Below are 24,517 nucleotides of genomic sequence, written 5' to 3'. Positions count from 1 at the left end.
TTCAACAAGTAACAGTGTACCGCAACAGCTAATAGAGGGAAGACACTGCCACCCGCTCCAGCAGGCTGCGGAATATCACATTTTCTGGTTTGCTTTAAGAACCCGGCAGCAGACGCGTGGATCAAGTCGGCCGCAGGCATAGTGAGCCAGCCTGGCCAAGGGCAAATGTGACTGGCTGGCCATCACAGGCAGTGGAGCCGCCGCCGGGAGCTGGGAGCCAGAGGCAGGGACGGCTATCGCTGAGCTGCCCTGTCGCTGCATGTGGCGCCGGCTCCCGGGAGCGCAGGGCAATACCGCAGATTGGATCTCTGTTCTGATCTGCGGTGGCGACGGGGGGCCCTTTGAAAAAAGGGGGCCCGGGGTACTTATCCCCGGGACCCCCCTCTTAATCCGGCTCTGTGCAGTACCACTGGACATATACGACAGAATCACTGGAATAATATGGCAGTATCACTGGACATATACGGCAGTATCACTGGACATATACGGCAGTATCACTGGACTGGATTTATATGCCAGTACCACTGGATTTATAGAGGAGTACCACTGGACATATATGGCAGTATCACTGTGATATATATGGCAGTATCACTGGATATATATGGCAGTATCACTGGATATATATGGCAGTATCACTGGATATATATGGCAGTATCACTGGACATATACGGCAGTATCACTGGACTGGATTTATATGCCAGTACCACTGGATTTATAGGGCAGTACCACTGGACATATACGGCAGTATCACAGGATTTATACCCAAGTGTCATGGGAATTATACAGCAAAATCACTGGATTTATATACCAGTACCACTGGAATTATATGGCAGGATCACTGGAATTATACAGCAGTACCACTGGACTTAATACGGAAGTACCACTGGACTTAATACGGAAGTACCACTGGACTGGACTTATTCGTCAGTACCACTGGAGTTATATGGCAGGATAAGTGGATTTATACGCCAGTGTCACTGGAATTATATGGCAGGATCATTGGATTTATATACCCGTGCCACTGGAATTATACTGCAGGATCACTGGATTTATATGCCAGTACCACTGGAATTATATGGCAGGATCACTGGAATTATACGGCAGTACAACTGGCCATATACGGCAGTATCAATGGACTGGACTTATACGCCAGTACCACTGGAATTATATGGCAGGATCAGTGGATTTATACGCCAGTTCTTCTGGAATTATATGGCAGAATCACTAGATTTATACATCAGTGCCACTGGAGTTATATGGCAGGATCACTGGATTTATATGCCAGTACCAGTGGAATTATATGGCAGGATCACTGGACTTATACGGAAGTACCACTGGACATATACTGCAGTATCACTGGACTGGGCTTATTCGTCAGAACCACTGGAGTTATATGGCAGGATAAGTGGATTTATACGCCAGTGTCACTGGAATTATATGGCAGGATCACTGGATTTATATGCCAGTACCACTGGAATTATATGGCAGTACCACTGGAATTATATGGCAGGATCACTGGAATTATATGGCAGGATCACTGGAATTATATGGCAGGATCACAGGAATTATACGGCAGTACAACTGGCCATATACGGCAGTATCAAAGGACTGGATTTATACGCCAGTACAACTGGAATTATATGGCAGGATCAGTGGATTTATACGCCAGTTCTACTGGAATTATATGTCAGAATCACTAGATTTATACGTCAGTGCCACTGGAGTTATACGGCAGGATCACTGGATTTATATGCCAGTACCAGTGGAATTATACGGCAGGATCAATGCAATTATACGGCAAGATCACTGGACTGGACTTACATACCAGTACCACTGGAATAATACGGCAGGATCACTGGAATTATACGGCAGGATCACTGAAATTAAATGGCCGGAACACTGGAGTTATATGGCGGGATCGCTGTTCTTATACGCCAGTACAAGTGGAATTATACGCCAATATCACTGGATTTATATGGCAGGATCACTGGAATTATACTGCAGGATCATTGGAATTATAAGACAGTACCGCTGGACATATACGGCACTACCACTGGACATATACAGCAGCTTAGGGACACCACCACTCTACTGATGCAGGACAACACAGCACCACTGCAGTGGACTGGACTTATACAGAAATTATATGGCAGGATCACTGGACTGGATTTATACGCCAGTACCACTGGAATTTTATGGCAGGATCAATGGAATTATTCAGCAGGATCACTGGAATTATTCAGCAGGATCACTGGAATTATTCAGCAGGATCACTGGATTTATAAGCCAGTACCACTGGAATTATACGGCAGTACCACTGGACATATATGGCGGTATCAATGGACATATACAGCAGTAGCAATGGACATATACGGCAGTACCACTGGACATATACAGCAGCACAGGGACACCACCACTGGACTGATGCAAGACAACACAGAACCACTGCAATGGACTGAACTTATACAGCAGCACTGGACATATGGCAGCAGAGAACACAACCACTGTGACTGGACTGATGCAGCACAAGACACTACCACTGTACTGATGCAGAACGCCGAGGACGGAGACACGTCCTCTTTCTACACTCTCCAATGCCAGAGTGAAAATGGCGGCAATGCGCGGCGACTTATATGGAATCCAAACCCTGCAAGAATCCGACAGCGGGATGATGGCGTTTTTCCTCATTCTGGATTCAGAGTCAGGCGGAAAAATCCGAGCCGGGCTAGGGTGGCGAATTTCAGGAGGGGGGTTCGGTTCTCTGATAACTGAACTCTCATCTCTAGTTTGGACTGAGTCTACTTCTGGGAAATCATCTACTGCATATTACTATCTGCTCCCCGCTCATCAAGTCCCATACCACCTTCTGTATTTTCCCTGATGGACCTGTGTTCTGCTTCCAACATTGCCGTTCAGTGAGGATATCCTGGTAAGTTTCCATCCACCTTCTACAGTTAATTCCTGCAATCTTCTCTACTGTATATTCAATTCAGTACCAGTATGTTTCTCCAGACTCCATTTTTGCCAACATTATCATTTACTCCTGTTACCTGATTAACCAGTGCACCCCTGGATGAGATCAGAACTGCATTATTATTACCTGCTACTGTGACTCTACTAACCAGTGCACCCCTGGATGAGATCAGTACTGCATTATTATTACCTGCTACTGTGACTCTACTAACCACTGCACCCCTGGATGAGATCAGAACTGCATTATTATTACCTGCTACTGTGACTCTACTAACCAGTGCACCCCTGGGTGAGATCAGAACTGCATTATTATTACCTGCTACTGTGACTCTACTAACCAGTGCACCCCTGGATGAGATCAGTACTGCATTATTATTACCTGCTACTGTGACTCTACTAACCAGTGCACCCCTGGGTGAGATCAGAACTGCATTATTATGACCTGCTACTGTGACTCTACTAACCAGTGCACCCCTGGACGTGATGAGAACTGTATTATTATGACCTGTTTACTGTGATTCTATTATCCTGTGTCTTCAGCCTGCTATGTCTAACTTGCTTGCACTGTATCCTGTGTGTTTCAAATAAACCTGACTGATAGATACGCTTATGATTTGGTGGTATTATATAATTCTGGTCATCACACACAGGAGAATTCCAAGTGAATGGCAATAGCGGCCTCCCGACAGATCTAGAAGATCATTTTAACTATTCCCCTATACTTAACCCTAACTCACCCCTCCCAGAGCCTAACCCCACTGTAATTGTCCCCTTTAGCAGCCCAACCTTAAGTGTCCCCTCCCGCTACTTAAACCTAAACACCTCGCAACAGGGTCTAATGCTAACCTCCCGCACCCCTGCTGCCTAACCTTTACCCACCCCTAGTGCCGGAGCCTAACCCCTATACTTACCACCAGGATTCTGATTGTCAGGATTACTCAATTTCCACTATCCTGACCGAATCTCATTTAAAAACACTAATGACACGAATGTAATAATGAAATATATTTTCGGTGTATTTCATGGTGTAGACATTCAGAACGTCAATAATAGAATCTCAACAGTGTATGAATATCAATATTCTGAAAGTCAACATAGACAGAATGTTGACATTCAAGATGTCAACATTCACAGTGTCAACACTGATATAATGTAGACATTTAGAATGTTGACAGCTTATTTTTAGGGCTATGGTTAGGGTTAGTTGATAAGTGTATATTACACTTCACTGTCGACATTCACAAGGTTTACATTCTGTCAATATTGACATTGGGGTTCATTGTGAGTAGATTGCTAGCTGCCGTTGTTCGCTGTGTAGTGATCAGTGAAGAAAATGGCTAATATGCGTATGCACCGCAATGCGAACGCGCGACGTACGGGTACAAAGAGCATTGTGGTTTTATACAGGTTCTAGCGACACATTCAGTCGCACAGCCGATCGCAAGGAGATTGACAGGAAGAGGCCATTTCTGGGTGTCAACTGACCGTGTTCTGGGAGTGTTTGGAAAAACGCAGGCGTGGCCGGGTGTTTGCTGGGTGGGTATCTGACATCATTACCGTGTCATTCATCGCAGCAATCATCACACAGAATAAGTAACTACAGGGCTGGTCTTTTCTGCACAAAATGTGTTTGCTGCCGTGTGACTGCACAGGCGTTCGCACTCCTGCAAAGTGAAAAAACGCTCCCCCGTGGGCAGCGACTATGCGTTTGCTCGGCTGCTAAAAACTGCTTGCGAGCGATCGACTTGGAATGACCCCCATTATGTCAGTGATGACATTCAGAATGTCGACAATTAGTGTTGCCTTTTTGTACAAGATGCCACTCTTTATTCTATAGCTGTATTAATTGCTCAAAATGTATGTATCCAGTTTAGAGAGTTCTCATTTTTTTGCCTTTCAGAATGAATCCAAAATGCCCTGTATAACCTACGCTATTTCAAGCGATGTGTTATAAACTAAATACTAACAAAATCTGTATATTAGTTTCTGGTTTGAGCCTATGTACAGTATTATGCCAGCTGGCGGAGGTGACTCACGAAGCAGACACACATCTGTGCACTGAACTTTCATTGCAATGTTGTATATGTTATTTAGCAGCTTATATTAAGTAATAGATTCTAATTATAATAGACGCAATCTCTTGCCAAATGTAGTCTTTTAGTTAACTGAAAGATTTTTTACTTTGCTACAGCGGAAAGATAAAACAGAAACTATCACTATCACTTTAGAATCGTCCTAAAATACTGCCCTTAAGTCATGAACATAAGGTGACATCAACACCAGTGTTGGACTGGGGCATGAAGGGCCCACCGGGGAATGCAGTGGGAGGGGCCCATGTTTAGGGGTGGGGTCAGTCTCCAGAGGTGGTGCGGCTAGCCGCTACATTGGATTACCTAACCATTAGTGAGTGCATGTGCTGGGCCCCTTAACATATACATAAATACTGCTAGTGCGTGCATGATAATGTACCAGATAACTATTGGCAATGCACTGCAGAGAATACATCATAGTCCTGTGCAGTATAAGGTAACATATGTATACTGTATAATTTAAAAACACAGTCTGGAACCTGATCACTAGAGGAGGAGGAGGGCCCCCAGGCAGTGGGGCCCACCAGTGGTTTCCCCTGTACCCCTGTGGGCCAGTCCGACCCTGACCATCACTGTCTTTATTTGTATCATTTGTTTAAATATTTTTATTACATTATTATTAATGGTGCATTTGTACTTTTCAGATTTTTCTGATTCACAGATAAACTGACAATAACTGTATAACTTGAAAAATGATCTTTAATTACATATAAAAATAAGCTGCTATTTACTAATAGGTGGTTTGCAGTGGGGGCTGAAAACCACACTTTGCATGGGGGAAGGGGGGTTAACACATATGTAATGTTGTATGCATTATATGTACTGACTGCCTTACCTTGGGGATCAGCAGAGCTGTGAATTTCACAGCTACCACTGCACCCAGGATGCAGCATTCAGCTTCACTTCTCCTTCCTGAGCCCACCCCCCAGACTCACATTGGCTAGTTATTCAGGAGCCTGGGGGAAGGCTTGCAGTGGGAAGACAAGCTGAGTGCTGCGTTCTTAGCTGCAGCGCTGGCTCAGTGAAACACAGCGTTGCTGATCCCCGAGGTAAGGCAGCCAGCGCATAAATTACATACATTACATCAATGTTTATATGTTATTACTCACCCCATGCAATGTGTTGTCTGCGTTGCAGCCCACGGGCAGCAGCCACCACTGGTAGTTTGTCAAAGCCACACATCATTGGCAGATTTGACTAATAGTTTTAAAACAGCAACAGGAATTAATGCTAAACGAGTACAATTAACTATAATAAGATTTTACTTACCGATAAATCTATTTCTCGTAGTCCGTAGTGGATGCTGGGACTCCGTAAGGACCATGGGGATATAGCGGCTCCGCAGGAGACAGGGCACAATAATAAAAGCTTTAGGATCAGGTGGTGTGCACTGGCTCCTCCCCCTATGACCCTCCTCCAAGCCTCAGTTAGGATACTGTGCCCGGACGAGCGTGCATAATAAGGAAGGATATTGAATCCCGGGTAAGACTCATACCAGCCACACCAATCACACCGTACAACCTGTGATCTGAACCCAGTTAACAGTATGATAACAACGAAGGAGCCCCTGAAAAGACGGCTCACAACAAGAATAACCCGATTTTTGTAACAATAACTATGTACAAGTATTGCAGACAATCAGCACTTGGGATGGGTGCCCAGCATCCACTACGGACTACGAGAAATAGATTTATCGGTAAGTAAAATCTTATTTTCTCTGACGTCCTAGTGGATGCTGGGACTCCGTAAGGACCATGGGGATTATACCAAAGCTCCCAAACGGGCGGGAGAGTGCGGATGACCCTGCAGCACCGAATGAGAGAACTCCATGTCCTCCTCAGCCAGGGTATCAAATTTGTAGAATTTAGCAAACGTGTTTGCCCCTGACCAAGTAACTGCTCGGCAAAGTTGTAAAGCCGAGACCCCTCGGGCAGTCGCCCAAGATGAGCCCCCTTCCTTTTGGAATGGGCTTTTACAGATTTTGGCTGTGGCAGGCCTGCCACAGAATGTGTAAACTGAATTGTATTACAAATCCAGCGAGCAATCGTCTGCTTAGAAGCAGGAGCACCCATCTTGTTGGGTGCATACAGGCTAAACAGCGAGTCAGATTTTCTGACTCCAGCCGTCCTGGAAACATATTTTTCAGGGCCCTGACAACGTCAAGTAACTTGGAGTCCTCCAAGTCCCTAGTACCCGCAGGTACCACAATAGGTTGGTTCATGTGAAAAACAGAAAACACCTTAAGGAGAAATTGAGGACGAGTCCTCAATTCTGCCCTGTCAGAATGAAAAATTAAGTAAGGGCTTTATATATGATAAAGCCGCCAATTCTGACACACGCCTGGCTGAAGCCAGGGCTAATAAAATATCTCACATGGAAGGTGACGATGCTAAGTCCACAGTGGTGAGTGGTTCAAACCAATGTGACTTTAGGAAACTCAAAACAACATTGAGATCCCAAGGTGCCACTGGGGCACAAAAGGAGGCTGTATATGCAGTACCCCTTTTACAAACATCTGAACGTCAGGCACTAAAGCCAGTTCTTTCTGGAAGAAATTCGACAGGGCCGAAATTTGAACCTTAATGGACCCTAATTTTAGGCCCATAGACAGTCCTGTTTTCAGGAAATGTAGGAAACGACCCAGTTGGAATTCCTCTGTAGGGGCCTTCTTGGCCTCACACCACGCAACATATCTTCACCAAATGCGGTGAAAATGTTTTGCGGTTACATCCTTCCTGTCTTCGACCAGGGTAGGGATGACTTCATCTGGAATGCCCTTTCAGGATCCGGCGTTCAACCGCCATGCCGTCAAACGCGGCCGCGGTAAGTCTTGGAACAGACAAGGCCCCTGCTGGAGCAGGTCCTTTCTTAAAGGTAGAGGCCACGGGTCTTCCGTGAACATCTCTTGAAGTTTCGGGTACCAAGTCCTTCTTGGCCAATCCGGAACCACGAGTATCGTTCTTACTCATCTCCCTCTTATGATTCTCAGTACTTTTGGTATGAGAGGCATAGGAGGGAACACATACTCTGACTGGTACACCCACAGTGTTACCAGAGCGTCCACCGCTATTGCCTGAGGGTCCCTTGACCTGGCGCAATATCTGTCTAGTTTTTTGTTCAGGCGGGACGCCATCATGTCCACCTTTGGTTTTTCCCAACGGTTTACAATCATGTGGAAGACTTCCCGATGAAGTCCCCACTCTCCCGGGTGGAGGTCATGCCTGCTGAGGAAGTCTGCTTCCCAGTTTTCCACTCCCGGAATGAACACTGCTGAGAGTGTTATCACATGATTTTTCGCCCAGCGAAGAATCCTTGTAGTTTCTGCCATTTCCCTCCTGCTTCTTGTGCCACCCTGTCTGTTTACGTGGGCGACTGCCGTGATGTTGTCCCACTGGATCAATACCGGCTGACCTTGAAGCAGAGGTCTTGCTAAGCTTAGAGCATTGTAAATTGCCCTTAGCTCCAGTATATTTATGTGGAGAGAAGTCTCCAGACTTGATCACACTCTCTGGAAATTTTTTCCTTGTGTGACTGTTTCCCAGCCACTCAGGCTGGCATCCGTGGTCACCAGGACCCAGTCCTGAATGCCGAATCTGCGGCCCTTTCATAGATGAGCACTCTGCAGCCACCGCAGAAGAAACACCCTTGTCCTTGGAGACAGGGTTATCCGCTGATGCATCTGAAGATGCGATCCGGACCATTTTTCCAGCAGATCCCACGGAAAGGTTCTTGCGTGAAATCTACCGAATGGGATCGCTTTGTAAGAAACCACCATTTTTCACAGGATCCTTGTGCAATGATGCACTGATACTTTTCCTGGTTTTAGGAGGTTCCTGACTAGCTCGGATAACTCCCTGGCTTTCTTCTCCGGGAGAAAACATCCTTTTCTGGACTGTGTCCAGAATCATCCCTAGGAACAGTAGACGTGTCGTCGGAAAAAACTGCGATTTTGGAATATTTAGAATCCACTCGTGCTGTCGTAGAACTACTTAAGATAGTGCTACTCCGACCTCCAACTGTTCTCTGGACCTTGCCCTTATCAGGAAAGCGTCCATATTTCTTTTAAGAAGAATCATCATTTCGGCCATTACCTTGGTAAAGACCCGGGGTGCCGTGGACAATCCAAACGGCAGCGTCTGAACTGATAGTGACAGTTCTGTACCACGAACCTGAGGTACCCTTGGTGAGAAGGCAAATTTGGACATGTAGGTAAGCGTCCCTGATATCCAGTGACACCATATCGTCCCCTTCTTCCTGGTTCGCTATCACTACTCTGAGTGACTCCATCTTGATTTGAACGCTTGTATGTAAGTGTTCAAATATTTCAGATCTCACCGAGCCGTCTGGCTTCAGTACCACAATATAGTGTGGAATAATACCCCTTCCCTTGTTGTAGAAGGGGTACTTTGATTATCACCTGCTGGGAATACAGCCTGTGAATTGTTCCCAATACTGCCTCCCTGTCGGAGGGAGACGTTGGTAAAGCAGACTTCAGGAACTTGTGAGGGGGAGACGTCTCGAATTTCCAATGTACACCTGGGATACTACGTGTAGGATCCAGGAGTCCACTTGTGAGTGAGCCCCCTGCGTGCTGAAACTCTTGAGATGACCCCCTACCGCACCTGAGTCCGCTTGTACGGCCCCAGCGTCATGCTGCGGACTTGGCAGAAGCTGTGGAGGGCTTCTGTTCCTGGGAATGGGCTGCCTGCTGCAGTCTTCTTCCCTTTCCTCTACCCCTGGGCAGATATGACTGGCCCTTTTGCCCGCCTGCCCTTATGGGGACGAAAGGACTGAGACTGAAAAGACAGTGTCCTTTTCTGCTGAGATGTGACTTGGGGTAACAAAAAGTGGATTTTTCAGCTGTTGCCATGGCCACCAGGTCCGATGGACCGCCCCTTTATACGGCAATACTTCCATGTGCCGTCTGGAATCTGCATCACCTGACCACTGTCGTGTCTTCGTCTGGCAGATATGGACATCACATTTACTCTTGATGCCAGAATGCAAATATCCCTCTGCGCATCTCGCATATATAGAAATGCATCTATAGTCAATAAAATCTTGTCCCTGTCAAGGGTATCAATATTTTCAGTCAGGAAATCCGACCAAGCCCCCTCAGCTCTGCACATCCAGGCTGAGGCGATTGCTGGTCGTAGTATAACACCAGTATGTGTGTATATACTTTTAGGATATTTTTCAGCTTCCTATCAGCTGGCTCCTTGAGGGCTGCCGTATCTGGAGACGGTAACGCCCCTTGTTTTTATAAGCGTGTGAGCGCCTTATCCACCCTAAGGTGTGTTTCCCAACTCGCCCTAACTTCTGGCGGGAAAGGGTATACCGCCAATAATTTTCTATCGGAGGAAACCCACGTATCATCACACACTTCATTTAATTTATCTGATTCAGGAAAAACTACAAGTAGTTTATTCACACCCTACATAATACCCTTATTTGTGGTACTTGTAGTATCAGAAATATGTAACACCTCCTTCATTGCCCTTAACATGAAACGTGTGGCCCTAAAGGAAAATACGTTTGTTTCTTCACCGTCGACACTGGAGTCAGTGTCCGTGTTTTTACAAGCCCCTGACGGTGTCTGAGACGCCTGGACAGGTACTAATTTGTTTGCCGGCCGTCTCATGTCGTCAACCGACCTTGCAGCGTGTTGACATTATCACGTAATTCCTAAATAAGCCATCCATTCCAGTGTCGACTCCCTAGAGAGTGACATCACCAATACAGGCAATTTGCTCCGCCTCCTCACCAACATCGTCCTCCTACATGTCGACACACACGTACCGACACACATCACACACACAGGGAATGCTCTGATAGAGGACAGGACCCCACTAGCCCTTTGGGGAGACAGAGGGAGAGTTTGCCAGCACACACCAAAAACGCTATAATTATACAGGGACAACCCCTTATACAAGTGTTTTCCCTTATAGCATTTTTATATATGTAATCATATCGCCAAATAAGTGCCCCCCCTCTCTGTTTTAACCCTGTTTCTGTAGTGCAGTGCAGGGGAGAGCCTGGGAGCCTTCCTCACAGCAGAGCTGAGCAGGAAAATGGCGCCGTGTGCTGAGGAGAATAGGCCCCGCCCCCTTTTCGGCGGGCTCTTCTCCCGGAGTTTGTGAGATCTGGCAGGGGTTAAATACATCCATATAGCCTCAAGGGCTATATGTGATGTATTTTAGCCATAAAAAGGTATTATACATTGCTGCCCAGGGCGCCCCCCCCAGCGCCCTGCACCCTCAGTGACAGTTGGTGACTGTTGGTGAAGTGTGCTGACAACAATGGCGCACAGCTGCAGTGCTGTGCGCTACCTTATGAAGACTGAAAGTCTTCTGCCGCCTGTTTCTGGACCTCTGGACCTCTTCAACTTCGGCATCTGCAAGGGGGGTCGGCGGCACGGCTCTGGGACCGGACTCCATGGCTGGGCCTGTGTTCGATCCCTCTGGAGCTAATGGTGTCCAGTAGCCTAAGAAGCAAATCCATCCTGCACGCAGGTGAGTTTACTTCTCTCCCCTAAGTCCCTCGTAGCAGTGAGCCTGTTGCCAGCAGGACTCACTGAAAATAAAAAACCTAACTTAAACTTTTATTCTAAGCAGCTCAGGAGAGCCACCTAGATTGCACCCTTCTCGTCGGGCACAAAAATCTAACTGAGGCTTGGAGGAGGGTCATAGGGGGAGGAGCCAGTGCACACCACCTGATCCTAAAGCTTTTATTATTGTGCCCTGTCTCCTGCGGAGCCGCTATATCCCCATGGTCCTTACGGAGTCCCAGCATCCACTAGGACGTCAGAGAAAACAAGTAATTTTTGACAACTTTACCTGTATATACTGTACTCCAAGCACTGCATACACATATCTGGGGAAATGGCTTTATAAGAGTTTGGACATATCTCCACGTATTGAATGCATCTCAGGAGGCTTGTTACATCATGCCGACACCGGCATTCACTTACAGGGTCCAGCAGCACTGAGGTCCTGATAGATGGGAAGGGGGGGGGGGGGGATGGGTCATGTTCCCGATTCCTGCCTTCCCTGTCCTCTCTTCCTGGTTCCTGCTTTCCTTGTGTTCTGATCCTAGTTTCTGCCTTCCCTAAGCTCCAGTTGAGATTCCTGCCATCCTAGTGTCTGCCTTCATACCTGTTCATCACCTACCCATCCAGCCCTGATCTGTCTATTGTCAGTTGTCCCTGTGTTAAACACTTCATAGGCAAATTGCTTTACCAGCTCCAGTGTATAAAAGCCCCATACTTGGGAACCCAGATAGAGGGCCATGAGCTGCGTGTCAAGCACAGCGAAGCCCAAGCCTCCTTGCGGGGGTCCCTGGGGAACACCACTGCACTGGGTCTCTGCCAATCCTAAAGTCCGGGTTTGCATCCTCTAATCCAATGGTTTTAAAACTTGGTCCTTAGGACACCACACAGTTCATGTTTTACAGGCCACCTGACATATTTTAAAAATCCACAGGTGACATGGAAAACATGAACTGTGTGGGGTCCTGAGGACTGAGTTTGAGAAGCTGTGCTCTAATCTATCCGAAGGTCTGTGACAAGGCTTATCTGTTAAAGGTAGCAGAGGCCTAGTGTAATGTTACATGTTGAAGATGATAACACTGTTAGCACTATCTAGACACCTTAGAAGGCTGTTTTCATATTGAGCCTGTCAGCTGATAGTACTTCTTTTATTAGTGTTGTGGCTGTATTATGTAAAGTTGTGGTCCACATTTTACACATTGCGGCAGGCAAGTGTCCCCATTTAAAAAAAAAAAAAAGGAAGGGAGGGGAGGTAAAATGGCAGGCATGACATGAATAACTACCCCACCCTGCAAAATAAACGCACACATTGGCACCGTTTAAAAAAGCCAGCGGTCTGGTTGTGACTGTGAGAGACTGCTGGGCTGGCTGCAGAATACTCACTGCGCAGTCCGGTCAGTGGGTCACGGTGTGAGTGCTGCGGCCTGTCCTCACGGTCCTCCTCCCGTAACACCGCCACCGCACGCACCCCTTGAAAAGCTGCTCCAGCTGCAGTGAGTGACTCCTCCGCAGGGCATCCACTCCGTTAGCCTGAGCCGCTCTTATCTGGTGCCTAAGTAAGTGCCGCACTGGTCACTTTGAAAAGGCGCCCACCCGCTCCTCCGCGGCGTCTACCTTTACCAGTTAAATTTCCGGCGTGTGACGTCATGACGTCATGACGTCACTTCGTAATTGCGTCAGACTGTATTACTCCGCCCAGCGAGCGGAGTAAAATGGAGGGGCGGGGGAGGCAGGAGTTGGAAGGCAGCAGACCCCAGTAGGAGCCGCGGCGGGCGCCCCGTGCAAATGCACGGCTCGCACGCCTGCAGAAACGGCCCTGGTTGTGGATGTCGCTTACAAGCACCAACAAGAGGGAAGAACAGTTTCTGAAGTGGTAGAAGGTACTCAGTGCTTATTAAATCCCTATGAGTATTGTAAGGCTCCGTCTGGAAACAGTATGTAACTTATTAATGTAACCAGAGGGGTAGAAATAATAGAAGCAGTACAGTACTCTGGGGGAGATGTACTAAGCCTGAAAAGTGATAAATATCACTGTGATAAAGCACCAGCCAATCGGCTCCTAACTGCCATATTACAGGCTGTGTTTGAAAAATGACAGTTAGGAGCCGATTGGCTGGTACTTTATCACTGTGATATTTATCACTTTTCAGACTTCGTACATCTCCCCCTCTGAGTCCTCACCAAGGCTAGCCTCTCTCTTCATTCCTGGCAGTAACATTCAGTACCTGTAGCTCACCAGACAGCAGCTGTGACAGGCAGTTCAGAAAGGCTCTGCAGGGCTTCTAAAATTACAAAGGGCAGAGCAGCTTCTCTCTCCTTCCCACTGATACTTCCTTCAGACTTCCTGTCCTGCAATCTTTCTGGCTCAGAGTCCTGTCTTCTTTGTAACAGGCTTGGGTTCAGGTGTTCAGATAGCAATCCATCCTAATGAACCCTCCATCAGCATGCCTCCTTCTCACAATCAATCTCCTTCAGAGAGAGCGCTCACCCTTTTTTCTAAGGAGGCTTGTGTTCCTGCTCTTCCCACCTCTAGCATGTATGGACACACCAGAGGGTGTCCTCGTAGATCCCCCTGGTCACCACTCTTGTACTGAATTGATGACATAGCAACCCACTACTGTAAATTTGCGGCTGTAACCCTCTACATCTGTGGCTTTGCACTACATATATCATACAGGTCCCTCCTCCTCCTGATCTCTCCCTGTACTATCCATGTCTTCAGTGCACTCCCATTCATGGGCATTGTTAAACATTCTTTCTGTCTGCTCACCACATGGTATTGGGGGTCAATCCGAGTTCATTGCTCGCTGCCGATTTTTGCAGCGATCAGTTTAAAAAATTGCAAAACTGTGCATGCGTATGCACCGCAATGCGCACTCGCGTCAAACATCGTTGCTGTTCAATGCTTCTAGCGAAGAATCCATTTGCACAACCGATTGCAAAGAAACTGACAGGAAGAGGTCGTTTATGGGTGTCAACTGACCGTTTTCTGGGAGTGGTAGGGAAAACGTAGGCGTGTCCAGGCGTTTACAGGGTGGGTGTTTGACGTCAATTCCGGGACTGGACAGGCTGAAGTGATCGCAAGGGCTGAGTAAGTTCAGACCTACTCAGAAACTGTAAAAAACTTTTTCACCCCGCTCGGCTGCACAAACGTTCGCACACTTGCAAAGTGAAAATACACTCCCATAGAGGCGGCGACTATCTGATCGCTGCTCTGCAAAAAATAGCTAGCGGTCAACTCGGAATGAGGGCCTTTGTGTCATTTAGTGAGACTTTTATTGTCAAAGTTGTCTTATTTTACTTTATAATCTTATTATACAGTTTTTTTTTTTTTGCACTTTTTATCTTTAAGTGGTTGTGTTTTCAGTGCAATTGATTTTCTGTATGGCAAAGATGACACTATTAATAAAGGATAATAAAAATTAAGTTTTAGAAAGCTGAACTACTGGCTTACCAATTGCATATAATACAATAATGCAGTGGCTCTCAAACTGTGTGCCTAGGCACCCTGGGGTGCCTTGGGGTACTTGCAGGGGTGCCCTGCAGGGACGTGCAGTCCTGGGAGGCAGGGGAGGCAGAGCCTCACCTGTCAAACTGCAATGAAAACAGCTGATTTGTCCACTGATCTGTGTTATAATACAGATCAGTGTAAACATCAGCTGTTTCCATTGCAGTATGAAGTTGCTGCACTCACTGTTCGAACATAGGGACAGAGGAGAGGCAGCAATAGCACTGCCTCCCTCTGGTAACCAGAAATTGCTTAGAGCTAGGGGCGGAGCTGGGGGCGGAACCGCACACCAGGCAGTAACTCTGCATTGAAAACAATGCCAGAAGAGGCAGCTCTGACATGCATGGTTTGAGAGGGACTCAAGGCGCGCCCCTTTCCCCCAAGATGTAGTGTAATAGCTACCTCCCCTGACTGGTGTTATTCACGAATCACCAGCACTCCCACTGGTTTGGGCTGGAGAGGTGTACACAATTGTACTGCAGGAACGTGGTCACGGTAAGATCTTCCTCCCCCTGCTTCCTGATCTCCACACTGATCTAGTGAACTGGGAAGGGGAGGGGGTTAATCAAAGCATCTCTCTCTTATCTCCGGCAGCAGCCAAGGTTTCAGTGCCTGAGATCAAGTTGTTATCTCTGCTAACAGCACATGAGCTCAGGATTTTTTTTAATGTGTAAAAAAGGGGTCTCTGTCTGCCACAATGTGTAAAAAGGGGACTCTGCCGTAATATCATATTACGGCAGAGTCCCCTTTTTACACATTGTGGCTGACAGAGACCCCTTTTTTTTACACATTGCGGCAGACAGCGTTCCCTTTTTTACACATTCCGGCAGACAGCGTCCCATTTTTTACACATTGTGGCAGACAGGGTCCCCTTTTTTACACTTTACGGCAGAGTCCCCTTTTTTACACATTACATTAGACAGCGTCCCCATTTTTACACATTGCGGCAGACAGTGTCCCCTTTTTACATATTACTAATATGTAAAAAGGGGACACTGTCTGCCGCAATGTGTAAAAATGGGGACGCTGTCTGCTGTAATGTGTAAAAAAGGGGACTCTGCCGTAATGTGTAAAAAAGGGGACCCTGTCTGCCACAATGTGTAAAAAAGGGGACGCTGTCTGCTGTAATGTGTAAAAAAGGGGACTCTGTCTGCCGGAATGTGTAAAAAAGGGGACGCTGTCTGCCGCAATGTGTACAAAAAGGGGACACTGTCTGCCGCAATGTGTAAAAATAGGGACGCTGTCTGCTATAATGTGTAAAAAGGGGATGCTGTCTGCCATAATGTGAAAAAAAGGTGGCTTTGCCTGGTGTAGTGGCGCTACTGTGCGGCGTAATTTGAATAATGGAGAATACTGTGCACCGTAATATGAATTGGTATTATTTTGTGGCTATACCCCTTCCCCATGAAGCCACGCCCCTATATTTTTGTCACACGCCTACGACGCGCACTGCCCCTATTTTATATGGTGGGGAGGCGCTGATGCAGTTTCTTGCACACAGCGCTAAAATGTCTTGGTACGGCACTGTTTCTAGACTATAGTGGACAGTTAAAGGTAAAACTAAAATGGGTTGGAGATTGATTGCAGTGTGCAACCTCTCAAATAATCTATATTAAACTTCTTTTTGCCTTTGACACCCCTTGCTGACACCTGTATGTGTTGTCCCAGCTTGATGTAAAGTTATTAGCAGTGAGAACAATTTGCGCAGGGCCTAGGTACAGTAGTATAGGGATAGCAGCACCTGTCTAAATTGGTGCTGGTCACACCTGTAGGCTCTATTAGGCATACGCACCTTCCACCTACTTAGATACAATGGTAAAAACATATACCCATTCCTTGCTTATAACAAGGGCTCCAGGTGCCTGGTTTTTATTGAAACAGAAGTGATGGAACAGTATATGGGTCCCTATAGAAGAAGACACTTTCTAAACTTGTACTACCAGGATGAGCGGTAACACATATTAGAGCATCACGGCTGGCTTTTACTGAGAGCGGCTCAGGCAGTATTACAGAGCACTAACTTCATGGTGGTTTCCATCTGAGTATTTCATTATAATTTTTTTCTTAATTTTAAGTAAAATTTTCTTGACACCGTTACAATCATTGTATGAGAACCACAAGCAACTGTTTAATATTTAAACTTAATATGTTAATTTTAATCAAAATAGAGGCATATAGCTGTGCTTCTGGAACATTCTTTGTGGCTTTGGTGGAATCATAAGCTGTAGTACAACGCATACTGAAGTGGTCCCACTAGGGGCCTGATTCATTACCGTTTGCGAATGTGAGATTGCATGCAGTGAGTGATTATCGTCAGACTGCACATGTGCTGCAAACGTATTGCACGTGTGCAAAGGGAAAAATGCTATAGCCTTGCGTATGCAGCCTAATTGTATAGAGAATGCATTTTGTTTGACAGGAAGTGACCGTTTGTGGGTGGTTAAATGGCATTTGTGGGGAGTGGTTGGGAAAACGCAGGTGTGTCGTGGCCATTATAGTTTTTAGTATCTCATGTCATCTGCGAAATCTGCGATAAAAAAACAGTGCGACTGATTTGAGTATGCTGGGGTCAGCCACAACTGTTGATGGTGTCATTTTTTGCATATGCATTGTGATTCTGCTAATACCTACACAAATTTGTGAATGCATCAGTGGGGTCTTTTATCCTTTCTGGGCGGCTCTACACATGCAATTTTTTTTAGCAAGAGCAGATTTGTGAACATCACTCTCTCATCCTCAATATAGATCCATAGTGAGTTAGGAACTACTCTAGGTCTGGTCAAATGCAGAATTCAGGTTTGTTTATGCATGTACAGTATCCTAAAGTGAACTTGCTGTGCAAACTAACCGGTGTTTACTACTTAAATATTATGGAAGCGAAGCATGTTTGTGAAAAGCATGTTATGTTTTAGTTTGTTCATGTGGGTAATTACATGGCTTTGGTGGTATCCTCAGTTATGGTCTAACCCATACTGCTCCCCAAACTCTGAACAGTATGTACTACACCTACCAGTAGCAGTGTGGTCACTATGGCATATGCCAATAGTGTGCACAGTGTACATCATAGGGGGTCATTCCGAGTTGATCGCTAGCTGCCGTTGTTTGCTGCGCAGCGATCAGTTAAAAAAACGGCAAAACTGTGCATGCGTATGCGCGGCAATGCGTGCGCGCGGCGTACGGGTACAAAGAGCAATGATGTTTTACACAGGGTCTAGCGACGATTCCATTCGCACAGCCGAACGCAAGGAGATTGACAGGAAGTAGGAGTTTATGGGTGTCAACTGACCCTTTTCTGGGAGTGTTTGGAAAAATGCAGGCATGGCCAGGCATTTGCAGGGCGGGTATCTGACGTCAATTCCTGGAGCTTCATCGCAGCAATCATCGCACAGAATAAGTAACTACAGGGCTGGTCTAGTTCTGCACAAAATGTGTTTGTAACCACTCGGCTGAACAGGCGTTCGCACTCTTGCAAAGCAAAAATACACTCCCCCGTGGGCGTCGACTATGCGTTTGCACAGCTGCTAAAAACTGCTAGCGAGCGATCAACTCGGAATGACCCCCATAGTGCAGCCCTCCCTGACATGCTCCTCTATCAGGTTCATATATGTGTGTGTAAATCTGGCTCTGATACTGGCCAGTGCCTCCCCAGCCATTTACCTCACCACACGTCACTGGTGCCCTGGGATGGTGGTTCTAGACAAATTCAAATTATTCACGATCAATGTAATAGACAAAACCAGTGCTTGTGGCTTTCAGTCATAAAATATGTGGACAAACAGAAGTGAATCCTGTTCCTCACCATTTAACTGAACATAAGAATGACAAATAAATACAATTTACTTCATTGAATATATTTTTCTGACTTTCTCAATAAGAATCTTTTGGCCTAGGGGTGCAGTGAAATTTTTTTTTAAACCCTAGAGTGCCATGAATCAAAATGTTTGGGAACCTCTGCAATAATATAATGCAATGTAACATACAAGAGAGAAAGCATCTTAACAGTATTTTTAACAAATGCAAAAGTCACATTTTCACTTTAAAATGTATTACATAATGGATTTATATAGTGGTAAGAGCTATAAAACTGTGATTTCATACTTAGAACACTCTGAATATGCTACCCTCCCTTGCATACTGTATCTGACACACGTCCAATTTACCAGAGTAGGTAGTCATTATGTTGATATTTAGAATGTCAACACAATAATTTTGACGTGGTCTTAATGGCAAGGGGGGTAATTCCAAGTTGATCGCAGCAGGAAATTTTTTAGCAGTTGGGCAAAACCATGTGCACTGCAGGGGAGGCAGATATAACATGTGCAGAGAGAGTTAGATTTGGGTGGGTTATTTTATATCTGTGCAGGGTAAATACTGGCTGCTTTATTTTTACACTGCAAATTAGATTGCAGATTGAACACACCACACCCAAATCTAACTCTCCCTGCACATGTTATATCTGCCTCCCCTGCAGTGCACATGGTTTTGCCCAATTGCTAACAGAATTCCTGCTGCGATCAACTTGGAATTACCACCAATATTCAGTATGTCAACAATTAACATAATTGTCAGGATACCGTCACTGTGAAAGTCGACAGCCAGAATGTCAACACATGACGTTAGGTTTAGGCTTCAGTTAGGGTTATACAGTCAGGGTTAGGTTTAGGGTTATCTTTAGCTTGAAAATTACATTGGTGACATTCACAATATTAACATTCTTTTAATGTCTGTGCCAGTGTCAACATTGTGCATGTCGACATGCTAAATGTTGATATAATGAACATGTCAATATTCTGGAGGTCAACAATCAGACAATGTCTTCATTCTGAATGTTGACATAATGCTGGATGAATGTGCAATGGATAGTGAAGAAGCATTCCAGTGGTTAGGGCCTGGGAGAAATATTGAATGCATAAGTGGGAAGAGGTGAGAGGTCATTCATTAGAGCTAAGAGGACAGGAGGGAGTATGTGAGAAAATGAGGCTGAAGATGTAGGGGGGAACAATAAGTTTGAGAGCCTTGTAGCAGATAGATAGATAGATAGATAGATAGATAGAAGCTAAAATGTAATTCTAAGTGGTATAGGGAACCAATGGAGGGACCAGCAGAGGTAGAGTTGGAGAGATGAAAATGAGCAGTGCAGCAAAGGTGAAGATAAACTGAATGGGGCAAGGCAAGGAATTAGGAAGGCCAGTGTGGAATGGATTACAGCAACTGGTACTGGAAATAAGGACTGCATGAATGAGACTTTTAGTAGCCTTAAGCTTGAGGAAGGCCTGATTTTAGAAATATTGTGGAGGCGGAAATGGCAGGATTGTGGAAGGAACTGTATGAAGGCAAGAGAAGAAAAATCCAGAGTAAATGATGACACTTAGACATCAGCCTTGGGGAATGGGGGAGATTGAGACATTATCAACAGAGAGAGAAATGGTGGAAGTAGACAAGGTTTTGGCTAGGGAAAAGATGATGAGCTTAGTTTTTTAAATATAGAGTTTCAGGCAGTGTCGTGCAATTCAGGATGATGTCGCTGGAGGTGAGAGGTACAGAGGTCAGAGAAAGAGAGGTAAATTTAGGTATTGTCAATCCAGAGATGATAGTGAAGTTATAAGGAACTGGTATAGTAAAATAACCATGGGAAGATGTGTAGAGGAAGAAGAGATGGGCACCAAAGACATAACCTTGTGGGACCCTGAAACACATTTCACCCCATACAAATAACCCGGTATCGACCTGAAATATTGCCGGGTCGACACGAGTCGCTGTGCAGTGTGAAAGGGCCCAAGGCAAATTCCCAGGTCGCCTAACCCGGTATTTCAACACAGGAATAAAGCAGTGTTATTCACAGGTTGAATTCCGGGTCAGTGGCAGTGTGAACGGGTTGCCGGTACCCGTTCACTACATAGGGAGAGGTGGCGTGGAGATGATCTCATCTCCAGTGCCACCTCCTCCCCCACCCCCGATGATGCAGCAGTCCTCGCCCCCGATAGCAACCCAACCCGGCAATATGTCTGGTCGGGATGGCAGCGTGTAGGGTCACCCGGTAAGGACCCGTTTCCAATTACCAGGTGGGACCCAGCATTTGCGATGTGAAGGGGGTATGAAGGTAAGGGAAAGTAGACTTGGGTTTAGGAACACAGAACTGGGCCAAATTCTCATAAAAAAATTGTTTTGCTGTTAGACCTGTTCTTAATCTGACAGTACTGTTGTCATGGAAACATCTTTGTTTTCAGCATTGAGTTTTGCCTTACTGCTCTACTAGAACATTTATTATCAAGTTGCCAAGACATGTATTTTAATTTCATTCAGTAATTCATTTTTGCTCTATAGTTCTCCTTTAAATATCTACTCAACTTTCTCATCTGTATTGACTGCTGTTTCACATTAATTTTCCCGCAAACCTATAGTTATCAAAAGCATGGTCTGGTAGGATTCCTCTATTTCTACACCTGTGTAATAAATTTAAAGCAATTATTCATTAAGGAAAGTCTTATGAAACTTATACTGTTCTCATCATTCACTGCAGCTTCAGTAGGCAATGAAAAGTAAATATACAAAGACAGTCTGCTTCCCCTCAGTTAATGTATTAGCTAGAGATTTATAATCAAGCTTCCATCAGGCTCAGCTTGGCTGCATTTTCCATCTAACTAATATTTCAGCCATTAACTGGTATATTTTACTACATATTGACTGACTGTTTTAGTATGCTAGTAATATAGGTTTCCCTCAATAGACATAAATCTCTGTCTTGGAAGGAACAAGAATGTTGTTAAACATAAAGAAGTGTAAAATGTCTTCTGTTATGCTGACCAAACTCTCTTATTGTGTCTGTAAGTGTATGCTGGAAACAAATGAACCACTGGCAACAATGATGACAAATTATCAGGTTTTATATTTTAGGTTCGTTAACGCTATTGCAGGTAAAGAGGCTAACATCCCAGGCACATTGTAAAAGTTTATCGCTGAAACATAATGACTGATCCTCTGTTCATTAGTATCAATTAATCTATTTTAAGAATGTACACAAGAATGTAGCTATTTCATGGCTTGTTTACAGACATTAGCAACCCAAATTATTGTTGTCTCCTGAGCGCTAAGAGCTGGCCAGAGATGTGTTTCATGTTTTTTTATTTGATCTGAAAAAGCAGTCACATTTTTGCACAATGACACCGAGTCACTGAGACAGACAACTGAGAGAAAAAATGTTTTAATCCAATTATTTGAATAATTTTTTTTATTGTGACAGAAGCATTTGCACTGTAGTGATGCATTGTTTTGTTTTGGAACATTTGAGTAGCAACAAAGAAGATATGACCTCCGATAACATTGTAAACATTACTTGACTCCTCCCTACATATTTTCTCCCCCCTGATCAGCAATACTCTCTCATCTTCGCCCATACTCTCTGCCCTCCTAGCAATACTCTGTCATCCTCACCCATACTCTCTTCTCTACTAACCAATACTCTCTCTCATCTCACCCAGACTTTTTTCTCTCTTCAGAAATACTCTTTCCACTCCTAACTCATAAACTCTCTCCTCTCCTCACTTAATCTCGCCCCTCCTCACCAGTTCTACTCCCCCACCCATAACCTCTCCCATCCTCACCCACACTGTCTCCAATCCTCAACCATACTGTCTCCTCTCCCAACCATACTCTCTCACCTCTCCACCCATATTCTTTCCCTTCCTCACTCATAATCTCTCCTCTCCTCACTCATGCTCTCATCCCTCCTCAGCAATTCTCCTCGCCTTGTCTATAACCCAGTGACGTGCGGTGAGGTGAGGCAGAGTCTTTCCTGTCATACTAACATACAGTATTCGCCAGAGTTTTGACTATATAAGTATAAGAAGAATACAAAGAATATATTAGAAATATCTACTTTGTATTATTCTAATCATTTTTATAGTCAAAATTCTGAAGCAAAAAGTCTATGGCAGGTTAGGCAGTGCCTCTTCATTACCCACCACCCCCGCCTATCATTTCTGCACATCTCTGATCAAAACTCATCAAATTTCCAGCAGGATTATGTACTACTGCACCTGTGTATAATGCTCACATGCACCCTTGGGTCATTTATTGTGTGTAATCTGGCATTGGTACTAGCCAGTGCCCCCTGAGTCAATTAGCTCACCACATATTCCTGCTGTGACCTCTCCTATTTTCACCTATAATTTCTCCCCTCCCCACCCATACTCTCTCCCCACCCCACTCATGATCTCTCCTCTTCTCACTCATACTCTCATCCCTCCTCACCAATTCTTCCCCCCCACATATAACCTCTCCCATCTTCAGCAATACTCTCTCCCCGTTCCCACCTGTATAATCTATCCTCTCCTCACTCATAGCCCAGCCTCACCAAATCTTCTTCCACAAGTAATCTCTCCCATTCTCACTCATACTGTCTCCATTCCTCCCCCATACTATCTCCCCTCCTCACCCACACTCTCTCCCCTCCACACCCTTTCTCCTTTCCTCACTCATACTCTCTCTTTCCCTCAGTAATACTCTAACTCTCTTCAATCATGCTCTCCCCTCCTCTGTAGACCAGCTGGAGGAGGTACAGATGGGTCCACGGTTATCTTGGCTAGTTTGCTGTACCTAGGCACACCATGGTTTATTAACATAAACCCTTCATCTATTGTTCTCAGCTGAAATACAATACAGAGAACAATACAGCAGGGGATTAAGTCATTACAGCAGGGGATTAAGTCCTACTGCCCAGTCTCAGTTAATCCTTTTAAAGGTCAAGATAAACATGGAGCCATCTGTATTTTGCACCAAATCTGAGTATAATGGGGACAGAAGAGGTGGGGCTAGGTTATAATGTAAATTGTCACCTAAGCAGAGTTCAGAGAGATTCACTGTCAATGGAATTACTGTCTATGCAGACCTGGCTGTAAGTGTAGATACACCTGTTTGGTGTTACAAATGCACATTCATGACGATAACTAGCATCAAATCAAGCATATTCATAGCTTTGCACCATAAGCATACGAATGAATACACATACAGTATATTTTCTGTGCACACACAGGAGCTGCATGTGCCCAGTGTCCATCCAGTGCTGCATCAGGCACAATGTATTCAGCAATACTGTACGTCCATTTTTAAAGGGTGTAGGGTGCATCTGAAACACAATTGCACCATAATATATCAGGTGTATCTTACTACTTCATAAATACAAAGGCCTTATTTATCATACAGATGAATAAACTCTATAGTGACAGGCATCCTTGGTATTATAACCCCCCTGCAATAGATGTAGCTAATCACAATTAAGGTAAAATACAACTGCTTTCATCAGTGTATACATAGCTTAAGGCTACACGTGAATCAAGAACTGAACTATATATCAGTAACATAACCTTTCTCTGTACTGACATTTAATGGATTTCTCAGGTT

The 24,517-nt window shown here is 45.2% G+C and overlaps 2 long non-coding RNA genes across 5 annotated transcripts in view; one reads left to right on the top strand and one right to left on the bottom strand.

The window, feature by feature from the left end:
• The window catches only part of LOC134969441 (uncharacterized), a 157,552-nt gene extending 144,283 nt beyond the window's left edge, over positions 1-13,269 (bottom strand). For 2 of the 4 annotated variants that reach the window (XR_010189483.1, XR_010189485.1), the window contains exon 1: positions 12,994-13,266. This is a non-coding gene — a long non-coding RNA (uncharacterized LOC134969441). Of the gene's footprint in view, positions 1-12,993 lie in introns of all 4 variants that reach the window. The other 2 variants (XR_010189486.1, XR_010189484.1) reach the window with 2 other exon arrangements.
• LOC134969442 (uncharacterized) overlaps positions 13,262-24,517 on the top strand; it is a 168,933-nt gene continuing 157,677 nt past the window's right edge. Inside the window, exon 1 of the long non-coding RNA XR_010189487.1 lies at positions 13,262-13,490. This is a non-coding gene — a long non-coding RNA (uncharacterized LOC134969442). The remainder of the gene's footprint in view (positions 13,491-24,517) is intronic.

The sequence above is a fragment of the Pseudophryne corroboree genome, chromosome 11 (genome assembly GCF_028390025.1).
Source record: "Pseudophryne corroboree isolate aPseCor3 chromosome 11, aPseCor3.hap2, whole genome shotgun sequence".
NCBI classification, from domain to species: domain Eukaryota; kingdom Metazoa; phylum Chordata; class Amphibia; order Anura; family Myobatrachidae; genus Pseudophryne; species Pseudophryne corroboree.
This window is presented reverse-complemented; position numbering and strand designations above follow the sequence as displayed.